This window comes from Caretta caretta, chromosome 3 (assembly GCF_965140235.1).
Source record: "Caretta caretta isolate rCarCar2 chromosome 3, rCarCar1.hap1, whole genome shotgun sequence".
NCBI lineage: Eukaryota > Metazoa > Chordata > Testudines > Cheloniidae > Caretta > Caretta caretta.
In genome coordinates, this window is record NC_134208.1 from 64,572,691 (window position 1) to 64,598,435 (window position 25,745).

Below are 25,745 nucleotides of genomic sequence, written 5' to 3' on the forward strand. Positions count from 1 at the left end.
CACCTTTGTCAAAAACATGGGGTGCAGAGGAATGTGTGAGAGGCGTGCGGAGATGTGTGGGGGGAAAGGGTTCTAGTGCGCAGGGGGTCGGCAGGGTTCGAGCGACCAGCAACAGTCTCATGGGGAGAGGGGCGGGTACCTCGGGTGAGCAGCTGGAGCTAGCCCCACGGGGATGGGGAGGTGCTCGGGCCAGACCCATGCAGTGTCCTGTTTTCCCTTTGGGAAATATGGTCACCCTATTTAAAAGGGTATTGAAAATAAATGCAAAGACTAGCCCAGAGTACTGGAATTTCATGAGACAGAGCTGGGTTCATCCCAGAGGGCCATGGGAATGAAAACAAAACAAAACAAAAAAGACAAGAGATCTGGAAAGGCATTCAGAGAGTGAAAAGTAGTATTAGAGAGGATCAAGAAGTAGCTGGGGGCAGGGGAACTTTAGAAAGACAGAGAGCATTAAAAGAAAAAAAAAGGCTTCCAGTTTGGAACCAAAGTCAATGATTTACACCTTGTTGCTAAACTTGAAATCTGACCTCACAGTGAACATAGAAAAAGCCATTCTGACTAGTAATTACCCAAAGTTGACAAGGCAAGACTGCAGAACCAGTCGCTGTGGTATGTGAATTAATATTTGGTGGCCTGTGTGAACTGAGCTGATGATCTCAGTTCTCTTCCTAGTAGATAAATGTCCATATCACAAAGACACAGCGACAACAACTGGTGTAAATTAGGACACCTGCTAGCAGTCTCAGCAGAACCCAAAGAATGAATAGGTATGAAGACTGGGCTACCTATCACTGCAGAAGACATTTCTCCAGGACATGGTTAAGAAACATTTTTGGAGCAGTATAAGAGGAAAGATTGAACTGTCACTGTCTACAGAGTACCTATACTATGGATAAACAAAGGATTTTAGTTTCCAGATCTGTCAATCCAGAACTTGGTCACTAGCACTAAACAGATTTAGGAGGAAGGAAAAAAGTATATGATGCTTGCACTTCATTAGGTCTGACCAGACCTTCCTCATCATACAGTGCATTTTAATTCTACTTAATTATAAGGTATACTTCTCAGTTTTTGACGCAAATTTAACTCAGCCCATACAAACCTGGCATCATCCCACTTCTCATTACTGTTAATTACTGACGGCAGAAATGCTGATTCATAAAACTGAGGTTACAGAAAACTTTTCACAGTGTGCCATATGTTACAGAACCTTCATCTTTTCAAGCTTCCACCTCAGATATTTAGCATCACATCCCTCGTTTGTGGTCTGAGTCACCACAGATTTTGAAGGTCAGCATTACACATTTAGTTGTAGACAAGTTGAGAGCCATGTTCCACGCGTATGCAGTGGAACATAACTAGATTCCTATTCCCCAAAGAGGTGAATGGAAATCAACTGAAGCAGGGTTTTAGCTATCTGGATAGATAACATACAAACATTAAAATATATATTTGCCAAGAGGTGGAAGGGTACACTGTTTACAAGCTGAAATCCACTGAGTGATCCATAGCTTATAAGGAAGAGAAGCTAAAGTCATGCTGTGGGAAGTAGAAATACCAGGCTGTTAAATGGGGTTCTTAGAAATACAGTAAGAGAATGGAAATAGAAAAATGCTAGGATGAAAGTTAGATCGAGAAAGTGAAAGCAATAGTCTGAACTCACAGCAAAAAACTTAAGCATCAAGCTGTGAACATTTACTCTCAAAATACTCTTATAAGCAGATTTTGATCTGAGTTTAGAACTGTATCAACCTCCCTTTCTGGAAGGTCCTGTATTTCAAATGCTGATTTGGAAGTACAGTGTGGTAGACAGTCATTTTCCTCATTTGGTTCAGAAAAGCACAAATAACCAGAATGATATATAAATGTAATTGTCACTGTCTTGCAGTTATTTTTTAGTAACTACCACAAACCTGAGCTTTGGTATTTAATGAACATCCCAGGCAACCTACTCAGATTAAACACACAGTGCATTTTCAAAGCTGTAATTTCATGAAAACAAAATGCCTGGAGAGAGAGAGAACAAGCTAGCACTATTGTTTTAATATCATTTTTAAACTATAGCAACAGGAAGGTTGAAATAACCCGCCCACCCACTCTTCACCGGATATCAAGAGGTTCAATTCACCTGATTCTGCACTACTGAAATCAAGGAGTGTTTGCCACTAATTTCTCATGGGAGCAGGATCCCTACTCTTCCCTGTCAACCATCATCCTTTATTTCACTTTCCTGTCCATGGCAATCTCTTTCCCCAAGACTGTAAATTTGTTCATCCCTTGGTTTAACAGTGCTCCCCAAGTTAATCTGCAGAATGATTTGGTACCCATAACACATAAGAGTTAGCAGTGAGCCGGGTAAGGGATACGACCGAGAAGACAGCAGTACTCAGATGCCATAGTGACAAGAGTGATATCAGACCCACAGGAGATCAGGGGTAAATGTGAATGCTATTACTCAAGTAATCAGATATGTGTCACTTGTCTGCCTACTTCCTGCTAGCTCTAGGAATTAATAAATGCTTCAAGCTATGGTTAGTCAAATTTTCACTTTGACAAGTGATGGCAGTGGTTTCACTTTTAACCATAGCTCTAAGTAAAGTCAGTTTGGGACCAAATTTTAATCTCCAGCCCGCACAAATCTGGATTTGGAGCTGGAGAATGCTGTAGGGAGGTAGATAGGGCACTGAATGGTGAAAAGGAACAGTAGAGGGATATGGGGAAGTGAGGGTGTTTAACTTAAAAATACCTCCCCACTCCCCCAAAAATGCACACTTATCACTATCCTGGTCACATTGCTTATGTGCTGTAATGCCTTCCCCAAGCCCTTGTCCATCTTTGTATTTTTAGACTCTGGAAAGCACCTAGCATATTTTATCTTTCTAAAAGATATGCTTTAGTTCACCCACTGGTTGCTGGGCTAGACATAGGAATCACTGAGTAATATCTGTGCCCTGTTATGCCTTCTGGCCTTAAAAACCTAAGAATTGTAGGTGCTATCAAAATACAAATAACCAGCATCCAACAGGTCTCACACTTTTATCATCACAATTTCTCTTCATCCTAACAAATGCATTGTGGAAATTTGATACTAGTTGTTGTAAAGAAATTACTCCCTTGGCATGCTGGATTCCCATCTGCCTGTGTCCTTCATTGAAATGGAGTGTGACATGTCATAACAACTTGATTTGGGAAAATAGGAGTTGAGCACTGATGAGGTGAAAAACTGTGGTGTTTTAATGAGATCTAGGTTACAGCCATCTTCACCTCTTGCTCTCTGCTGTCCTCTCCACTGTCCAAAGGGCTAGTGCCTTTTCACTACGTCTTTGGTTTACCATTATGGCTAGATTGTTCCTGCTCAAAGCCATACATGGAGGGATCCATGAGGAAGGGGAGACTATTGTTGGTGTTGGAGCCACAATGGGGGAGAATGTGCATCATCCCTCCCCCTCAGCTTCTGCAGAAAACAGTCTAGAGGAGGGATGATCTTGTGAATAGGGCCTGAATTTGGTAAGCCAGGAAGTTGTCACCTGACTTCCTGTATGGCCTTGGGCAAGATGCTTAATTTACCCTATACCTCAGTTCCCTATCTGTAACATTGAGATAATACTTCCCTACTGCTCGGGATGTTGTAAGGTTGAAATCTATTTTTGTTGTAGTGCTCAAATACTACAGGGATAAGGGCCACAAAACCATCTAGATAAGAGTAAAAAGAAAAGGAGTACTTGTGGCACCTTAGAGACTAACCAATTTATTTGAGCATGAGCTTTCGTGAGCTACAGCTCACTTCGAAGTGAGCTGTAGCTCACGAAAGCTCATGCTCAAATAAATTGGTTAGTCTCTAAGGTGCCACAAGTACTCCTTTTCTTTTTGCGAATACAGACTAACACGGCTGTTCCTCTGAAACCTAGATAAGAGTGACTCCTGAGTGGATTCTGTGCGGGCACTCCAGAGCTTCTCCACTCTGTGGAATTTTCCTCCTTCCCCTTTAAGGAGGAGGTTCCAGAGCTGCAAACCACTGGGAGTGGAACTGGTGACGAGCCATGTCAAGGACTAGAAGGCACTGCAGAATCCTTTTTATTTCCATACACACGGTGGTGGCCTGTGCTGCCTCACCTGAAATCCATGATGGTTGGGGCCTCAAACCCCTGCTCCTTTCTGAGAGAAACCCTAACCGCCCCTCCCCCACCCCAAAAAAACATGTTGTGAGAAGAACCTCAAAGGATTTTAATTCCTCCCTCTCTGAGCTCACTGCTGTAGGTTTTGCAGTGGGAGACAGCAACCAGGACCAAAGGCCCTTTGGAGTAGGGCCCTCAATTTTACATTTGCCTGTAAAATCCTATGCCTGTAAAGTCCAATGCTTATAAACAAGTGTTGTGTTTCAAGCAATGCTTACAATTTTATTCCAACTGTCACAATATTTGGTGTTTTTCTTGAAGCCCCAGCTCTCAAAGTCTTGGGACTATGCAAAAATCTCAACTTGCATTTTTTTAAAGCAAGTTTCTAATACTTATAGATGCAGAGAAAGGCTGGGGAATGTGTGACCCAAGTGTGACAGAGACAGGAATTTCCTGCAACAACCTTGAAAAACCTGATTGAATTAAGCTTAATCATCTTCGGGATCCATTACATTAAATGGAATGTTTATTTACTACTGTAAATAGGGCTGGGATTGTATGTAACCTCTCTAGGGGAGAAAGGTGATATGAGGCGTAGGAGTTCAAAGTTGAAAACATGAAAGACAAGAATGGAATTTTGGGACAATAAGTGTGAAGTGGACTTCCTGGGGGACACCTAGAGAGAGGTTAATGCAAATCTCCCCTCACCCCATTATGCAAAAATCTTGCCTTTTGAAGCTACATCCTGAGGAGAAAGTTTTTGTCTGCTGATAACCTGTAGACAGAGACTGGAGATCAAAGGGCCAAGCTGTGTAAAGAAATGGATGAACTGCTGAGCTGGTTGGTCTGGCTCTGAATCTGACAGTCATAGGCACTGACTCCATGGGTGCTTCAGGGTTGGAGCACCCATGGGCAGCCCACGATCAGCTCCTCCCCTTCCCCTCAGCACCTCCCACCCACTGGCGGCCCCACCGATCTGCGCCTCCCACCCGCCACAATCAGCTGTTCCGCAGGAAGCGCTGGGGGGAAGGGAGAGGAGTGACGGCAGGGTGTGCTTGGGGCAAGAGGTGGAACGGGGAGGGAAGAGGCAGGGCAGAGTGGAGCGGGGCAGAAAGATGCAGGGCAGGATGGGGCCTTGTGGGAAGGGGGGCAGTGGGGGCGAGGCACATTGGAAAGTCCGTGCCTCTGCTGATAGTTATGGACTTATAGCCACAGGGAAAACCAGTTGTGGGTTTTGAAGGACTGACACTTACCAGAACCAGAGCTGGAACTGGGGGTGACCTCTGGTAAGCATTTTAACATGCATGCAGGTTCTTTGGTTATTTTTAATGTTTTCTTTGTAGTACTTTCATCTTAAGAATAAATGTGCTTGCTTAGAAAAGGCTGTGAAATAACTTATAACTGCTAGCAATTATGCTGCTTATAGCCTTTGGGGAGAAAGCAGAGCACAGACGCTGGCCTGCTGAGGTGGTCTGGCTTGCTGGGGATATAACAGTGTAAGGCAGGGAACTGTCCTCAACCTAATCCTTATAGAGTTAAGTCAATCTTTTAATATCCCTACAACTGTGCAGCCTGGGGGGAAAAAACCTGATCAGGAGAGAAAGACACAGGTTTCTGCCCAAGAGAGGTGGCAGCTAGAAGCCAGGAGCCTTTGAGTGGTTGCCCAATGTGGACCACAGATGAGGAATATAAATGCAGTTACCCTGAAACTGTGACACTAACTACACCCTAAAGGCTCAAAAACAAGGTAAACAAGAACCTGTAAATAAGAACCTGTAATGGGGCACCTCCCTCAAGTACGTGGCTTTGTGGCCCTGTCAGTGCACAGCCCTCAACATCCACTCAGGGTCTTCCAGTCAACTACCCAGACCAGATTACTTCAAATCAAAATCCCTCCTGGGGGGGGGGGGGGCTGGTTTATTAACTCTTTACAGGGTGCATGCCACCTCTTTTAGTCTCTTGAGTTCACACACACTCAGGGGTCTGTATAAGAATCCCAATCAGTTTCCTTTCCTCCTGTTCCTTCCAGAGCTGGGTTGTACTTTTGGCCAGCTGCAAGTCCTCAGTCAGCTTCTCCTCCAGCTGGGCCCTTTCCCGCAAATCAGTCTCTTTACCTTTATTCTTTGAGGAGTCAACACTACAGGCAGACCTTCTCCTGATGGTGTTTCTCTCTGTTATGAGGGAGGAGGCATCAGATATGCTGATCCCCTTCCCAAAGCTCATCCCCACTGGGGAAGAAAAGAGGGAACCTCACTCCACCTACTCTGCAAAGGTCCTGGTCCCAGGTCCTTAAGAAACAGTAACAAGGATTTCTCCCAAACTCGACTTATTCCCAGGATTGCTTCCTCTCTATCAATATCTCCTAGGTCCTTGTATGTATAAGACCTCTCAAAAGCTTAAGTGGCCATGCCAGGTGACAGGGGGTGGACTGACCTCTAGGCACTACTACCCTTAAAAGGATTACCCCATCACAAAATCCAGCTTTTTTAAAAGGTATGATTTGGGGGTCTGATTCTTGATTTTTTAATGTCTGAGGTTGACAATGCTGGTTTGCTCTGTAGCTAATGGGTGTGAGCTCTTTCTTGAGGCTTATTCCCAACTGGGCTGCTCAGAGCTGGGAGATTAGATGGGGAAGGATTTCACCGGCTACAGGTTTGTTTACACATTTCTAATTTTAATGCCTGAATCGGATGAAAATATTAGCCTTGACATTTTCCTTCATTGAAAAATATTGAGAAAACAGCTAAGAAAAAGAACAGCAAGCCAAAGTATTCAGTGTTGCAGAATATAAAGCCATGTACTGTGCTGGCAAAGGATGTGACCACTGTACTGTTCACAAATGAGCTACTAAGACTGAATGAATGCTTTGAATTTGAGTAAATGTTCACAAGCCTCACAAAAATGTTGCACTCTTTCTGGCATGAGCTTTTAAGAAATTCCTGTGCCAGAGACTGTGCATCACGCAGTAGGCTCTCAGGTTTTAAGTCAGATTTCCCCTTTTGGGGAAGTATAATAGGTTCATATTTGGAAGCATTTACTGGTGTTTTTCAAAAGCAATAACAAGTTTGCGCACTGAATTTATACAGTGGAAAACAGCAGATGTAAAATCTCCTCCATGCAGAGGTCATTCTGGAGTTGCTCCTACTTTAACAGCAATATCATATTATCTGAAGTCCAAGCTGTGATCCTTTGTTACAGAACAACGTGCAACGTGATCCACATAGAGCCCAATCAACATATCTGAGTTGGTTTTAGTGGAGGGGGCTGCCATTTTTAAGAGGAGTGAGCGAGTTAGGAATACATAACATGGGCAAAAAGGTCTACAAGAGGTAAACCAAAAATGGTACAGTCAGGCTTTTATGTGGGCCTGGGATACATGAAAACAGGACAGTGGAAATCCCTGCAGAGATTGTATTTGCCCCTTCCTCTTGGGTTTCTTCAGAAAGTTGAGCCAGCTGGCTGTCTCTCTAATGCCACATTGGTAAGTAGTTATTGATTTGAGAACTTTCAGAAAAGCCTTGTTTGCGTTCCACCTCCCAATGGCAACCGAGCACCCTATGTGCCAAGACCCGAGCAAATTCTGATTAAGTGCTGGTGGCATCTAATCTCCGTTGTTGTTTATTTTTTTAAATTACAGGGATACAGCAATGATCAAAGAAATACTAATAAACACAGCAATGTGATTTCTTGAGATTGATCCTACAAGATCATTAAGTCTTCCCTCAACCCAGCGTTCACTTCCAAGTAATACAATTTCAACACTTACCATACAATTAAACCATACACTAATTGTAGTGTTCAGGAACAAACATACATTCTGGCATGAGCAGCTACTAAAAGTTTACGTGCTCAGTAGCATTGTCTCCCTCTTTGCTTATGGTTATGAGACAGTGGTTTCTTTGTTGTTTTCCCACTTAAGCAAACAAATGTACAAGCACCAAAGTCCTCACCCCTTCTCTCAGAAAACATACATCCCTAGCACAGTTCATAGAGTTCATTGCAAGCTTAGGGGGAATATTTGAGAGTCCCTTGCTGACATATATACTGGCATAGTGAAACCAGCAAAGGTTTCATTTCACTCAGGAAATAGAGGAAACTTATTCAGAATCGCACATGGGACTGAGGGGGAGTGTGAACCACTGACAGCTGCGGGTAAAAAGAGATCTAGGCTAAGATTCTAACAGCTTTACCAGTAAGGCTTCTGTCTGAGCTGCAGTGAAAATGAAGGTTCCAATGTAAAACAAATGCTCTTCATTTTTAGGTCTGAATCATGAACCAGATCCCGAACCTTTGAAGTCAATGGGAGTTTGGCCATTGACTTCACAGATGAAATATCTTATTTTACTTCCACAGAGCGGGCTGGAGTCCACAGATAGCATAGCCTTTGTGACACTCTTGCTTTTCCACTATGACTGAAAAATAGTCCCCTTGCATACAGTAGCTGCAAGGGGTGTTGAGACATCTGTTGTGATGCAATGAGAAATAACTACACAAAATTACAAAGCATTGTACTTCAGTTATCTTGCAAAAAACAACCACCACCAAAAAGAGGCAGATATGAATCTGCGGGTTCCCTTTTTGAGGTACATGAAGAAGGTGAGCAAAAAGAAATCTGTCTATGATTAATAAGCTTTTTTTTAAAAATCAGGGCAGAAAAGTTAAAGTATTTTGTGCTGAAAGGTGAGGAGCCAACTTCTGCTCTCAATGATACACCACTAACTTCATTGGGACTCCATGCAGGTAATTGCATGTGTGTGATATCCAAGGATAGTAAAGATATTTCTCCAATATCCATCAAAGAACACTGCAGTAAAATCAAGTTGCACCTAAAATTTACAACAAACCATTTCCCTAGGTGACGTGAGTGTTGAACATAAATATATTTTTCACTACAAGGAAGATATTATCAAGTTAACAACAGAACATCACTCTCACCGGCCTGCCCCAGATTTTATTGTGAATTAAATGACAAAATGTTACATGCTTTGTTTTATTTTAACCACCATAGTTTACATCTTGTTCAAACAGGAATGGTCACCTTCTTAAAAAAAAAAAAAAGAAAAAAAAGAAAGAGGAAGCCGAGACTTTTCAGTGACGTCATCTAGACATACTCACTGCATTTAGATCAAACTTCAATGGGCTGTAGTTTTTCCTCTCAGCTTGTTTCGTCACATCTAATATCACACACAACACCCACTGCAAGCAAGCAGTCTGAGCTCTGCAAAGAGGAAATGTTATAACACAGGCAAATAGAATGTGTTTAATGTAGCAGATCCCCATGCTAGGGTAGCCTTAAAATACTGAGAGTTAGACAGAAAGTGTGTTTGGACAGAGAGCTGTTTGGTGAGCTGTAGCTCCCGAAAGTTGATGCTCAAATAAATTTGTTAGTCTCCATGGTGCCACAAGTCCTCCTGTTCTTTTTGCGGATACAGACTAACACGGCTGCTACTCTGAAACCAGAAAAAATATGAAAGATGATGGAGTGGAAAAAGGTACCATTCATTTATTTCTGCTAATGAATTAACAAATCGTGGACGTTCAGCATCTGCAGAGACAGATGCCCTTACAAACTATCTTTATTTTCCTGAGTCTCAGTACTGTCAGCGGATACAAATTAAGATCTCTCATGTCATCCATCCTACTGTGTAACACCAAATTATACACACCAGAGTGTTGGGGGTTTTTTTGCGTGGTCTTTTGCGTTGCCATTTGCTCTCTTCTCTAAGTGATTGCACTGTTATTAATTAGAGGCTACAATGAATTGGGCTATATCTGTACAACTTATGAATGCTGATTGAGACTCTGAAGTTTTATTATGAAAAACTGCTGCACCATCTGTGCCTATATTTATGTGGCTGTACCGTGGCTTACAGTTCCTGTAGCAGAGACACACCAGACAGGGCCAGTGTGAAATACTTACAATTAACGACAGTACTTTAGACGTCACAATAGATTATGCTAAAAAAAGCAGCTGCATCCTTAGAAAAAACAGTTTAGCTGATTCCTCTGAAGGCGGGGGAAGGCAGAAGCAGTGGGAACTTACCTGGAGAACAAAAGATGCCAGGTAATGAGAAAGGGCTTAGATAAAGAAATGCACCTGAACAGGGGCCAGACAGGAAGAGGAAGAGTGAGGCAGGAGAGATCAAGGTCACAGAAGCTAGGGTGGGGGGTGAGCTCCAGGAATGGCAGCTGTTGCCTCATGAGACACAGAGGCCTGGCCTGTTTCCTTAAGCCCAGATCTTGGCCCCAAGTATCCTGGACAACCCAATGGACTTGGATTCCAGCCCAAATAATGCCCTGGCATGGTGAGGAAACTGAGGCAGGGACATGTGTGTAGTGTTTATTGTTTTGTATAATCTATACTCTCTTGTGCTTTACATGAGAAAGCATAAAAGAGCATAAACATGTTAGTCTGCACAAAGTATATGTGCTGACTGCTTTACAACTACTGCATGCCCCAAGAGAGTTAAACTGGATTCCAACTCTGGGTTTCGTGAACATTAGTTCCCATTGAAATATTAGAACTAACAAAGGTTTGCCAACACTTCTCATAGGCTTTTATAGAGAGATGTCCACCAAACCATGTCAATGACACAGATTCAACAATTCAAAAGGGAAAGGGATCATTGTGATCATCAAATCTCATCTCCTGTATGGCACAGGCCATGGATCTTCCCAAAATAATTCCTAGATCATGTCTTTTAGGAAAAACATCCAATAAAGAATGTCCATAAAGGACGAGGAAAGGAAAGGAATGTTTCTTTAAGGTTCAGAACCCAGCATAGCTCATCCTGAACAACCCAATTTTAATCTCAGTTCAAGTACAATATTTGGCAACTTTTTTATCTTTTAGACATTTTGCAGATACCTGTGCTTTGGGACTGTGGGGGGCGGGGGGACATGAAATTTTAAGAAATTGGATTAACCGAAAACAAATCATGTTTTTTTTCTATTAAATGTATGCAAAATCCCTGTTTTAGTGCTCTGTATTATCTTTCAGCTTGCATCAGAAAGATGGCAAAATATTGTGAACAGCATGCCTGCTGCCAGTTTTATACTGTTTGCTCTAAAAAAAACAGAGAGGCAAGGTCTCGTTCACAGGAAATAGACAAGAAAGGTCTTTTATTCTTTGGCACATAATCTAATGGTTGCCACACCCCCAAAACTTCAGGCAGATTTGAACTGTACATGCATAAATAGTACGAGTTATATTGATCCAGTACACTTCTGAATAAGTGAATCAATGGAATGAAGGACTCAAAGAGCTGAATGTTTCTTGGCAGCATCTAGGTTATCAGAAAAGCAAATAAATGGAGATTGGCCAACGTAAAAGTTCAACAGATGTCCAAAATGCACTGTAGACATAATGGGTCACTGAGGCTAGGGCCCAGCTTCCCTTTTTGCAGGCATAATTTACGCCTAAAATTCTCCAATTTGCTCCCACAAAATAATGGAAGACTCCCCTAATTAACAGTTACCTCATCCTCATATGTTTTTAATAAAGCCTTTGATACGGTGTCTCAGTCTCTTTTTTATGTGGGAGAAGAAGAGTGGTCCTGTGGTTAGGGTGGATGCTGGGGACTCAGGAGGCCGGGGTTCCTTGCTCTGCCACAGATTTTGTGTGTGACCTCGGGCAAGTCATTTAGGCTGCCTACAGTAGAGGGTGTGATTTCCCTGCCTCGTGTACATATACTTGTGCTAGCTTTCACTGAGGTAGCACAAGCAGAAATAGCAGCGTTGCCCAGATAGCAGCAGCAGTGTCATGGCTCAGCCACGCAGAGTACAAACCTTCCTGAAACCAGCGGGTACGTGCACAGAACAGCTAAGCCATGCTGCCGCTACACTGCTATTTATACTTGGGCTAGCTCAATGAGAGCTAGCATGAGAATGTCTACATGAGCAGGGGAGCCTTAGTCTCTTTGTGCTTCAGTTGCCCCTGTATAAAATCGGGGAAATAATACTTCCCTAAGTCACAGGAGCATTAGAAGGATAAACACATTCAAAACTGTACGGTCATTAAGTATTATGGTAATCGTACCTAAGATAGACATTTAGAGTACATGTTTATTTTGGTGGGGGGGAAATGGGGGAGGAGGGGAGGACTTACAGACACCCACCAGAGTAAGTAGCATTAGCACCACTGCTCTTTCATCAGGAGCAATAAGAACAAACATCAGCTACAGGCTAACCTAAATAAGAATGCCTTGCATGATGCCCCAAAGCTAATTTCTGACTCTGGTCAACCATCACGAAGGGCAGCCAATACCAGAGGAAGAGTCCCTCATAAAAAGAAAGCCCTGCCACCAGTTGTGGGATAAATGAGAGCAAGCTGATCTTAACTGCTGCAATGGGGATAGACGGAGAGATGGCTCACACGGCTTTGTAGATGGTCCTTAACACTGACTTGCACCCAGCTACGAACAAGAAGCTGGTAAAACGTGTTCCTAAAGGCTTTCCTCCCACAGGTGGTGGGCAATTGCATTCCCCACCAGCTGCAGCTTCTGAGTGGACTTTAAGAGTAGCCCTAAATACATAGCATTGCACTAACCTACCCTGGAGATAACAAAGGCATGAATGACCATTGCTTGGTCTGCATCAGACAGGAGTAGTCACATCCTCCTGGCAACTTGTTGTTGCTGAAAGGCACTGGAGACTACTACCATACAGTGCAACAGCTCCAAATGAGACAGAGGTTGCAGGCCACTTTGGAGAGAGGTAGAAAGTTGACAGTGCATGCCTTCTACTAAGTATTTCCCATTGACAACAAGCACCATTGCCATGTGGCTGAGTCACGGTAAGTGTGTGTTCACCTATGACCCTAACTCTGTCAGGGAGTAGGAGAGCAATGACTCAGCAGCATTTCAGTTTAATGAAAAGCGGATAAGGCTGCCCTCCTTCACATCACTCCCCAGTGATCTAACTGCTGGGAAAACCAAACTCAAACTCCACTCCAGGGAGAGGGGTGGGCCTGGATGGCCACAGCATATACATATTCTAACAGGGCTCTGCTTTGACATACAGGAATGTTTTCAAAACTATCAGTATTGCTTAGATTTCACCACCTACGTTGCTGTCTACTCTCTGTGGCTCAGCCATGGTTTTGGTCATTTCCAGAAGTGATCTATCCAGGAATGACACTGAAGGACTGAAAAGATTGATTGGCAAAAAATGGAATTTTGGCCGCCAGTACGTTGAGGATGGATTTTACAAGATGGCTTTTGAGGTACCCCTGAATATGGGAGCATTGTGTGTGTGGCGACAGTTAACAGGTATTTGCTAGTCAGTTCATATTTAAGCACATATGCAGTGCTGCACATGTACTTGCCACTTGTAGAATAAAATGTTTTCATGTCATAAAGGGTATGATCACATAAGAAATCACAGAATGGACCAGATAAAATGTAAGACAATAGTTTAGGTAAGAATGACATCAAGGGAGTCCATCCTTATTTTTCTTATCTAATTTAGCGTCTGTCTAAACAGCTTTTACACAGCGCTCATCTCCATGACATCAGGGTGCTTCATTTTAGATACGGTACATCAAGGACTGAGGTTACCATAAAACAACAAATTCCACCTTTTCAATAATGGTCCCCAATCCATGATCAAAGCCTTCAAGTGGACCAGGATAAGAACTGTAATACACTGCAGCTCGGTAGTCCTCTCCCATCCTTCAGTCTGCTATTGATTGTTCAGCAATATGGCAGAAATGTGCCAGCTAAAGATTTTTGGCTACACAGCCTTTTCAGCAGCTTCTCCCAAAGGCAGGATGGAAATCATCTCATGCAATATTTTAAGAAGCCAGGGAAAGCATAATTAAAAACATTGCTGGATTACAAAGTAAAACACAGGCCACATTAATATTTGCTGTGGAGTTCAGTAGAACAAGAGATACCAGATATCATTCTCACGAAGACTGATGAGCTGATTGTCGGAGGCACTCAATACCTCCATGTGAACCAATGGGAAGATGTGGGTAATCAGCATCTTGGGGAAAAAATCAAGCAGTGAGTTTCTGATGCATGAAGAATTGTGTTTCCTTCATTTCTGGTCTTTGAAGCCTCAGCAATGGGTGACAAGCGTTCAATAGCTATAATTAAAGATGTAAAAAGATTCTGCACTTGGAATACTGATCTGTAAATGCTCAAAATAATGGCAGTTACCTTTTTCACTATCGACTGTAATCCACAAGGTCCAGGTTGAATGCTTAAAATGTACCTCTCACAAAAGCATCTGTTCTGTCAGAGTTTGCATTTCCCCAACTATTGTGCTACCATCTACAAAGCACAGCATTGTTCAACAATAGCTACGGAACGGAACATGGATCCAAGTTGCTCACACTTCAGCCTTACTTTTGGGGCAAATCCAGTCCTCAATCCCAGCATCCCCAAAGAAGGCCCTGAAGGACTGGTGCATTTCTAGGGTGCAGAGGCAAGAGGGCAGAACGTTGGGAATCTATGCAAAGGCAGTGGCAGCGGCAGCAGTCACGTAAATGTGCCGTATCTTTAATTAGGTCTTCAGGGCCACAAAAAATAGCAGCACCGGCCACTATAGCATAGTAACTGAACAGGGAAAGCTGTGTGGGGCTTTCCTCTGCGCAGGAGTGTGGAGTGTTCTGCCTTTCTGTATGAGGGAGGGAATTTAATGATGTGATTGGTGGAGGTGGGTGAGGCCCATGACTGGCTAAGGATATGGCCATGATTGGCTCTCTGTTTTGACAAAGAAGTGGCACTGCTTCCAACATTTCTTGCCCTTCCTATGAGATTTGATGCGACTGTCATGGACCCCAAAGGAATGCTGCTGTCTTAGCTCTGCCTGTCTGAGACGATATCTTTATCTCATGGACTGCTTCCAAATATACAGTATTAAATCTCCAGGTGGCAATTTTAACTGATACTCTACAATTAACATTTGATGGCCCACAAATGCAGTATGAAGTTCACTACTCAAAATGATTTGAGCTTCTGGGATTGAAAGAATTATGCTCTAATCGCTTGGCTTCATCCAGCCCATTTGGAAAGTTAATGTTTTTCAATTAAATCTCCCACTGGGATTCATCTACTTTCACAGCACCAGCACAGCCAGGTTACACAGATTAATTACCAGTACTTGCCCCTCTTCCTCAGAATATCTCAGTAAGATGTCCAATAACTAAAGTGTTTTAGTAAAACTACAGGGTGAATCAACATGTTATGTAATTCTTAATCTGAAACTTCAAAGGGTTTTACAAATTGAAAAAAGGAGCCAAAGGATTACAGGCCTCCAGCATTTAAGAACTTGGAGTATGCAAGGTTCAGACTTGACTCAGTACCCAAACAAATAAATCCCAATTCATACTGGTAAGCCAGCCCACATAGGTAATCACAGTTCATCAAACAGAATATGAACGTAGGAATTAAATTACACTTTTAATTCTGGAGAGGCAATAGATCTGCCAGATTTACAGTCCTCAATTTACACTATGTAGATCTTAAATATCAAGTGTGTAATACAAGGGAGGAAGCCCTCCTTACAATTCTATCGCTCATGGAAGAAATTAAGCCCAGTATTTTCATTATTATGGAGCCTGCATACTGTACTGACCGCATAGAGGATGTAAGATCATTTATATTCTAAACCCAATTGTGGACACAAACCTCTCTCCAGTTATTGCAAAGAAAGGTGAAAGCTCATTTCAGCCTGAATTTTGGTAGGCTGAGCCTTTTGTGACAAGTTTAATTACACAGTAATTTCCACATTGTGAGTCTTGAGGAATAAGTGTTTTCCCCCTAAAACTTGTTTGACTTTTTATCTGCTCATGAGTCAAAACCAGTTTTGCCTAAAGACCAAGTTGTTCTTCACATTTATACCAATAAAAACAAGCAGATACGCCTTCTTTTGTATTTTTGGAATTCTTCAGTTATTCTGTAGTTTTTCCACCAACACTCAAAACTCTATAAAATAGCTATGGAGTTGTAAAAGTCTGTTTTCCAACCAGAGAGATTTCAAGACTCACAGACATCATAGGCTCTCTGTTGGCTACTGCAGCATGAAAAGCATTCACATGCACAGTTAATAATCATTCATCTATTTTATTTTATTTTTAAGTTGTTCTCAACTTGTTCCATTTCCCAGCTTCCTTTGTTGTACCAGACCACACTGTGGTACCTTGCCAAGGGGTCTAGCTGGGACTATGTCAGCTGGCACTACCCTCCAGTATACCTCTTTGTGGCCTCTCATGGCCCTGCAGATGCATTGCACTCAGCACCCTCCTTAGGTTCAGTCCATTACCCAGACTAGATTGGTTCAGAATTTACACCCCTTTCACAGGGTCTGCTTTAAGTCTTTCTACAAAGAGTAACTCATTTAGTTAGTTGCTAGGGTTCCTCCAGGATTGGCCTGGAGTCTCCAGGAATTAAAGATTAATATTTAATTAAAGATTATGTCATGTGATGAAATCTCCAGGAATACATCCAATCAAAACTGGCAACCCTATTAGTTGCCCCAGTTCACACCCACTCTGGGTCCATAAAACAGAGTCATAGTCAGCTTTCATGCCCTTGTTCAGAAGGTCCTCCCCAGAGGGCTGTAACACTCAGTCTCTCTTAAGCCAAGAGTTCCCAGCTCAGCTCCATGGAGCTGGGTTGTAGCTCATCCTCAACTGATGGGGCAAAAGGGGACCTTTGCCCATAGGCACAGGAACTAGAGGCGCGGGGGTGCTGATTGGTGGAGGTGCATGTTCCCAGAGTCTCGGCTGCCAGCCCCATGAGCCCAGGGTCCTGGCCTTAGCTCTGCGGGGCCGGGGGGAGTGGACAGGGGTAAGGCAGCTGGCTTTCAGCACCCGCACTATTAAAAATGGCCTTGCCCAGCCCACCCTGCAAGGCTCCAGGCCCCACATCCTTAAAGAAACAGTAACTGATTTGCTCCCAAAACACTACTTATTCCCAGGGCCACTTACTCTGGACCAGTACCTCTTATTTAAAAAAAAAAATCTTAAAAGGCTAAGATAAGTGATGGAGATGGAGAGGTGGGCTGACCCCTAGGCACCGTGACCATTATGGGACAGACTTGACCCCCTCATACACACTCTTACCATTTAGCAACATAAGAGCAGGGTGGTCACAATCCCCTGGCACTTGTTTGTAGTCCCCACCTTAAGCACCCCTGTTTTTAAATCGTTTTGATTATGGTGGGAAAGCTGATCAAAGAGGAGGGTCCTGCAGCATAACCTAAATGAGACCAGTTGTTGGATTAAACAAATCTTTGGTAGCTTCTTCTGCAGATGAACTCACTCATCCTACATGGTTTTATCTCCAGCTCTCAGATGCTTCACCTGGGGCTTTGTATGCTGTACTGTCCCAAAGGAGCACAGCTCTCTTGGGGGACCCAGAGAGAAATGTGGGCTCGGATCCACAAAGGGACTTGGGCATTGCAACGTTGAGCATTTTGGCACCTAGAAAAATCACAGGAATGCTGCAATCCACAAAGCCTGAGTTATTCTACCTAGCCTCCCTAGACAATCAATGGGGAGAACCAGCTGTCTTACCAGAGATAGGCATTTAAGTCACTCCTGGTGAGAACTCACCTTATGACTCTTACCCCATTGATAAGCACGCTCTCTGAGCATGTGAAAGACCCAGGTTCAATTCCCTCCTCTGCCCAAGGAGGAGAAATGATTTGAACAGGGGTTTCCCACATCCCTGATGGGAGTGCTCTACTCACTGAGCTATGGGATATTGTTATGCCGGGCTCTCTCAATCTCTCCTGAAGAAGCTGTTCTACTGGAGATAAATAAAAAAAATCATTTGAGCAAGGGGACCAGACCCTGGGTCTCTCACTTGGGTGCCCTAGCCACTGGACTACAGAGTCATCTCTTTCTCTCTCTGGCCCAATGACTAATTATTTATCCACAGTGGATAAACTTCAACAGGAGAGACTGAGGGAGCCCCACATCAGTGGTTAGACCATCTCTTCTCAGGGGTGGGAGACCCCCGTACAACTCCCACCCCTCCGCCTCTGGCAGAGAGATGGGAATTGAACCTGGGTCTCCCACATGAATGCTCTAGCCACTGGGCTAAAAGTTACATGGTTGGTGGCACCGCTACCTTTTTCTGTCACCAGGCTTTGAAGGGGACCCACTGCAGTAGGCACCCTGTGAGCACACCTACCGGATCAGGCACCACATGTGACTAGGGGGATGAATGTCCATCTTGCCCTGGTTCATGGATGGCCCTGGAGCTTAGGCAGGAGACAGGTGTCTGCATACATAAGGCAAAAAGGTAGACATCAAGGGATGTTTAGGCACTGGGTGAGTTTAGGCACCTCCAGGGTTCAGCATGGGACTTAGCTGGCTAAGTACCTTTGTGAATCTGAGCTGTAGTTGCTGTATCCTGACCATTGACAGCTCAACCTCTGAATAGCCTCTTTTCTCTCTACACAGTTATAATGTTGACTAACTAGCTACCCTCTTCCTTATGCTCCCGCAAGCTACTCTACATGCAAATGAAGTGCTCCTACTGTCTGACAAATTGATAAACAGGCCAGTTTTTGAACGGCATGGGAACGAGGTGGAAACACTGAAGCAAGTTCTCACCAAGATAATGAAAGGTTCTGACATATGATTCTTCGTATGGGGGTTAGTGAAAACAAAAAGCATACATTGATACTGGCCCTACCTGCCACTTACACTATAGGTCCGCTTTCTGTCATAACAAGCCAAAACCATATCAGTTTCTGCCATCCCTTCTTCATTATCATGACAATACCCAGGCTCTGCCAAGGAATCACTCAAAGCATGATCACCTGGCTGCTCCAAGGACTTAGTTTCAATACAGTCCACAGATATGCCACTGCCCCCATTCCCAGCCAAAATATAGAAAATAGCCTCTGACCTGGTTAACCCAGATCAATTTACAAACTCTATTTTCATTTGAATTTAAAGACAAAACAGAGCACCTTCAGATTAACAGCTCAATAAATGGCACATGTATGTATGTACTGCGGGATTGGTGATAACCATATCGTTAGATCAGTTACTGACACATGGATAAACCAAGTACAGCTTACTCAAGCCTATACCTGCAAATAAGCGTCCCGTTCTTTAAAAGAGAAGGTTTATATTCAGGCAGTATGATCCCAAAAAGAGGCCCAAAATGGACTGAAAAGACACAAACTCTGCAACAGTGCCACTTTGTACACCCATTACTCACACAGGAGAGAATTTAAGAACCAGCCCTTCCACTCCCATTCTGCATCTCTGCGTCCTGCTAGCATTCATACACCAATAACAATATTTTTCTCCTGTGTAACTTCAGCTACAGTCTTTCACACAGTCAGATTTTACTTTGTCATTTACATAAAAAGGCACCCACATCAATTGAAATTTGGCACACATAGATACCGTAACACGTGGCACAATAAAACCACACAAAAGCTCCACTGTGGTATCTCTCTTGAAACAGACCATCTCTTATTCATAATCGATAAACACCAGCTGCATATCTACCCAATTACCCATGTGCACATCAGCCTCTTTTGTACCCATCACTGGACTGTAACTGGATACAGCATGTTTGTGTATATCACTGGTGTATCAAGTACCCATGCAGATCCGGTAGAGCAATACTGCACCAGTACTTATGTTCTTATCCAAACATGATGCTATACCTATAACATGAGGTTTTTGCCATCTTTGATTCCAATAATGTACTAAGTGAAGGATGGTGCCTTTAAAAGCACAGTGCGGCTGTCGTGGGATGGAGAGAGGCCACAGAGGGGGAGAATCCCAGGAATAATTGTGGCCCCGGCAGTAGGCACTCTGCCGCCCTGTTAAAGGACATGACATACACTCCTCCCCATCTGCACCCAGCCAGCCCTGACGGTTTGTGATGAAGGGGTAGGGCCTCACCCTAACCTTGACACTTCTGGGAAAGCTAGGGCTATTAGGACTAGCTCTGCACTATACCTGCCCTCTCCAGCCGTAGGACCCAATTCTGCCACCTTACTCATGTTGAGCAGTGCCTTGCCCTGTGAGCTGTCCCACTGAAATCAAAGGGGATTAGTCCCGGGACCAAGTACCACCCACAGTGAAAGAGGCTCATAGCAAGGCTGGCCCATGTGCCAAGGCTCTCTCCCCCAGTTATGCACCCTCATGGGTCATGCAACAATTAGGCCTTTAGTGTATGATTGTTTGCATCCTTGAAACTCATCTATGTTCCAGGTGTATCTCCTTAGCTGAACTTATTGGTAGCATAACTGAACAACTTAATGAAATAGCCAGGAATAAGGTTTACAAATAGCTACTTGTACAAAACCATTAAAAAAAAAAACCCTAACCTCAGCCTAGAGATATTGTGAAGCAAACTGCCCTGTATTGCGGAACTGTTAGCCATAACTCTGACAGACAGAAAGGCCTCTCTTGCCTCAGAATAATATATGATGAAAACACTGTAGCCTTTAAAGTTCTGGGGTTAGCATCAGTTTGTACAGGACTGTAATAGATAGGTTACAGAGAATACTCTCAAGCAAATACAACTGTCCCTCCATATCCAGGGGCAGAGGGTAAATGTCTTCATATGACTTTCCCCCAGCCCGTGGTGGAAGGGAGATCATCCATCTCTGTTGTACCATTCTCACACCTCCCTGGCCATGCAGAGGACAATGATGAGTGGGAGTAGGGCCAGGAATAACAAGCATCATCCATAGGCAGCAGGTGAACCCCCCGTTCAAGGAGGCTAACGTGCTGCCCTGTCCGCGGATTGAGGCCCCGCCTCTACCCTTCCCCCCCATCACCCGCTGAGCCAGAGTAGCCCTGAGACCCCCACTGCAGTGCTAGCCCCCCTGGGCCCTGAGCCAGCCAGCCAGCCAGCCCAAGCCCCAAGCTCCAGGCTACTAGCAGGAGCTGAGCCGACGCTGGTTTTGGGGGAAAGGCAAAGTGAGGGCGGGGCCTCAGTGTGGAGTGTGGGCAGAGCCATGGCGTGGTGTTTGGGGAGGCTTAGCCTCCTCTAGCCTATTATACCCACCACCCATGGCATCATCCCCCCTTAGGCCCCAGAGGGGAGAAAATGACATAGCTCCAGCCTAAGACTAAGACAAACCATCAAGAAAGGAAACGCCTCCACATTCTAAGGTGTAGTATGCACAAAACAAAATGGCAGTGTTTCCTTTCAGTTACACAGCTACATGCTCCACAACTTTTAGATTTCTGAGCACTGTTGAGCACACACAACTCCCACTGACTTCAGTCTTTTCATTTAGTATACAGTAACTAGCCTATCAAATGGGAAATTAATGTATATTAGTTTAGGACTCTTCATTTAAAGTGTTACCAACAAATGTATAGCCTTCAGTAGACGCTGAAATAGAGCATAAGGATTCATGTGTTATTCATACTGGGAGATGGATGTTGTGATGCAAATAGGGTGTGTGTTAATATATAAGGCTACAACAGCTGATCAGTATGTAATTATTTTTAGAGGACACTCCTGAGGTTGTGTTCTTTATTTAATCATAAAAGTACTTGTTCCTCGGTGGAAACAAAAACTGACTGCAAATTACAAGGGCACTTCTCCCCACCCCCATCCTTTTCCCAATACAGTGAAAAAGAAAAAAACTGTGCTAATTTGCTCTGTCATTTTAAAAAAAGGCACAAAAAGAGACCTACAACACTGCTGATGTCCCTTGTAGACAAATTTCTACTGGGAAGAGAGCTCTAAATACTATAGTGTATTGATCCTGTGCATAGTGAAGTGGCAGATATATGAGACAAACTCCTAGGTTCATAATTTGGATTTTATCAGTACTTAATATACGTGTAAGTAAAACTTTTTTTAAAGTCAGTTTGGGTGGACTGGCTAATTGGCTATACTAGGTAGCTGGTACAGAATAAGAACTTTCCCTCATTAACCCCCTACTTTGTTGGCATATAATTTCCTTGGCTAATAAAAACATCCTTAATTTTGAGCAAAGAAGTGGAGGAGCTTTCATCAGAGCTGACAGATGTGTAGAATACACTACATGATATAGGGACCAATCTATTCTAATATAATGAGCCAGGAACTCCAGAAGTGACAGGAAAAGGCAGTAGCATTGGGCCTGTCCCAGGATGAGACCTGTGTGCTCCGCATGCCAGTCAAGCAGCGAAAGCAACAGACGGTAACATGGATAGAGCAGGAGTCTGGGGGGGATCTAGGACACCACTGGCAAAGGTAGATGTAGTGGCTGGGAGCTCAGGGCCTACAGCTAGTATGAGGGTTTCCTTAACAGAGGGAGGGGAAAAGAGAGGCTGGTGTATGGCTGGGTTGGAAACTCCCTGTGACTGCTAACTTGCAGAAACACACCTGTCTCTGGTGTTACTTTGTCCTCCCACTCCCCTCTTGCTTTATTCACCTGTCGGGTATGGGCTACCCTCACATGGTAAGCTCCCTTGGGCAGGGACTGTCTCTGTGCTATGGGTACATATAGCACGTAATGCAATGGAGTCCTGGTTGGGGTTATTTACGGTGCTGGAACTAGGGGTGCGGAGGGTCCTACTGCACCCCCAGCTTGAAGTGGTTTCCACCACATACAGGATTTACAGTTTGGTTCAATGGCTGTCAGCACCCCCACTATACAAATTGTTCCAGCACCCCTGACTGCCGTGGCCTTGGACAAGTCACTTCTCTGCTTCAAGAAGTCCGGTGGCACCTTAAAGACTAACAGATTTATTTGGGCATAAGCTTTCGTGGGTAAAAATACACTTCTTTAGTCTTTAAGGTGCCACCAGACTCCTTGTTGTTTTTGTGCATACAGACTAACACGGCTACCCACGATACTTCTCTGCTTCAGTTTCCCAATCAGTAAAATGGGGCTAATCCTTACCGACATATTTCAGAGGAGCACACTAAGGATTTATTATTACCATCAATAAAGAACACCAAAGTTCTCAATTTGCAGCACCAAGTAGCTTTGACCTGCTTCCAGAGTGAAAGTGCAGACTAAACAGACAGGAGGATGTTGTCTTAATCTTCTTTCACACTTTAATGTCTTCCTGCCAAACATTAGAGAGTTCCCTAGGGACCTTTCTTTTGTCATCATTGTGTTATTCTTCTCTCAGAGAGCAAGCCTCTGCTTTTCTAAATGCTAATGCTGCTAACCCCTATCAGTTATCACATGTGGTTAATGCTTTCTCAGTGCTCAAGATAGATATAGGAAATGGACCCCCCACACACACTTGTGTCAAACACCAGAACTCAACTGTGAACAGTCTGGTGTTCAAGCCAAAAACAAAGCTATGCAATGATGTTTTGTTATCCCTCTATAGGAAAGAAAGTGGATTCAATATATTATATTCCTGGCTAGCTTTTGATAGATTCAGAAATGAGAAGCTTGTTGACAGTGGCAGAACATTCATCATCATCATAACTTCATTATTTGTTCTGCAGAATCAGTAAGCATAGTAGAGTTTCTGAGGCTATGTGCTTGATCATACCTTGTTTCGGTGTAAAACTCCTAAGAAAACAATAAGATGAACTCCCCCTCCATATTTTGTACTAGATTTTTCTAAGGGTTGCCAGACAAAAGGATAATTAATTAACTCTCCATGCCATCTAACATTCTGATGGCTAATTAAATCCATTGTGCCACCTGCCATAGCATGTCTTGTTTAATCTAATGTATAAGTCTATACCAGTAGGGCTAGATTTTGCCATCATTTACACCCTAGCCAACCCCAATAAAGACAACGGGTTTGCATGCGGTATGATTGAGGTCAGATTTATGATTTTAATAATTTAATCCACTGATTAACGGTAACCTGACGGCCAATATGTCTTTCTGTTCAATAAATAAATGTTCTTTGAATTCCAAATTGAATAATTTGTTATCCAAAAGCCCCTCAAACATGACAAAGTGCCTCCAGTCTAATGTCACTTAGAAGAGAGTAAACAAAATGAAGCTCAAACTTTGTGCTTGTAACTTTCTTTCTCTACAGAATTCAGCTGGGTGGATGGGGTCCGTATAAGGAAATGCATTGTGTATACATGACAAACAATTCATCAGCAGTCAAAAATAGACAATGCAGGTTGGAAATACAAACAATGAAATATGTGTGAAACAGGAATGTAACAACATTGTTTAAAATGGACTATACAGTCATTTAATATTGCAAATAAAAGCTCTAGGCTTGAGACTGTGATAGTTAGAGCCGCTCTTTCACAAGAACATAGTATGCACCATCATATTAAAAAAAAAAAAACCCAACCCCTAGACTATCCACAAAGCTTAACCACCAAATTGCCTAAGTAACTGTCTTTTGTTTTAAAGTCTTCAATTTGTTGGACATGGAGGAAGTGGTAAACCAGAAGATGATTGAAATCTATGATCTGTCACCACAGAAAGCGTTGATGCATGGACACTGTGAAAACAAAAAGCAGTAAAACAGAAATAAGATAAGTCAACCAGATAAGTACAAGATGGTGCCTCTAACTCGCCTGCAAATTATGAGAAAATGGTGACCTTATTGCATGGGAAGCCCACAGAAATAATGGCACGTTACACTATGTCCAAAGCACAGCGCAGATGGTGAATAATGTACAGTGTCAAAATGCATTACCGTTCATGTTCTTGGAGATAATATGATTACATCCCAACTAGCCATATTGAGTAGATGCTATTTCTGGTTTTCATGGATTTCAGTCACTAGAGGCTGGTGCCACATGCTTGCAAAAGACTACCCAAATAATACTGTGTGAGAAGACAGGCAACCTCTGTCCATGCCAATTAAGAATACATGCTATGTCACATCACCCGAGAAGACATTACATAGCACATCCACATAGACCACAGCCTAACATGCTGACCAATATTGTCTCATTATTTCTCTTCTGTAAGTATCTTTCTGTTGTCTCTTGTCTTATACTTAAATTGTAACCTTTTCTGGAATAGAATGTCTTTTTGTTCTGTGTTTGTACAGTGCCTAGCACAATGAGGTCCTAGAGATCCATGACTAGGGCTTCTAGGCACTGTGGTAACACAAATAATTAATAACAACAAACAACAACAACAGCATAGCCCCACCTGTGAACACATGATTGTGCCATCAGATGAAATATCACCTATCAGCCAACCAAATATTACACATGCACTTACCACTGATTTCATGTGGAGTGTGGATATAGCCTCAACATAACAAAGCTACACTGGCTCCTGAACGGAATACAAGCACTTGGTACGTCCTTACAGGAGTGCTAATCCTCTTAAGTTTGCCATGGTTAGTATTAAGGCTTCAGTTAACAGCCATATTAATGACACTGAAAAACCTGATGATCATGGCACTTGCTAGTTTTCCCCCAAGTTATTTTCAATCCTCATTGCCTTAGCTATCAGCCATACAGGCCCCACAACTCTTCCCTGAGAAGATGACTATGAGCCACATCAGGCTGAATAACCAGGAGGCAGGAAAAAGTTTCTTCTTTATTTGGTATAATATTTACTAGTACATTGGGTCTGAAGAAGGAGATTGAAAGGCTGTAAATATTTAGGTTTTAAACCAGTATCCTACAAATACTATTGCACTGCACTACAAAATTACTAATAAAAAAAATTGACTCTGGGTTTTTCTGGTGACTGATATTGAGAACAAACTGTCATAGCTAATACATGAAATACATT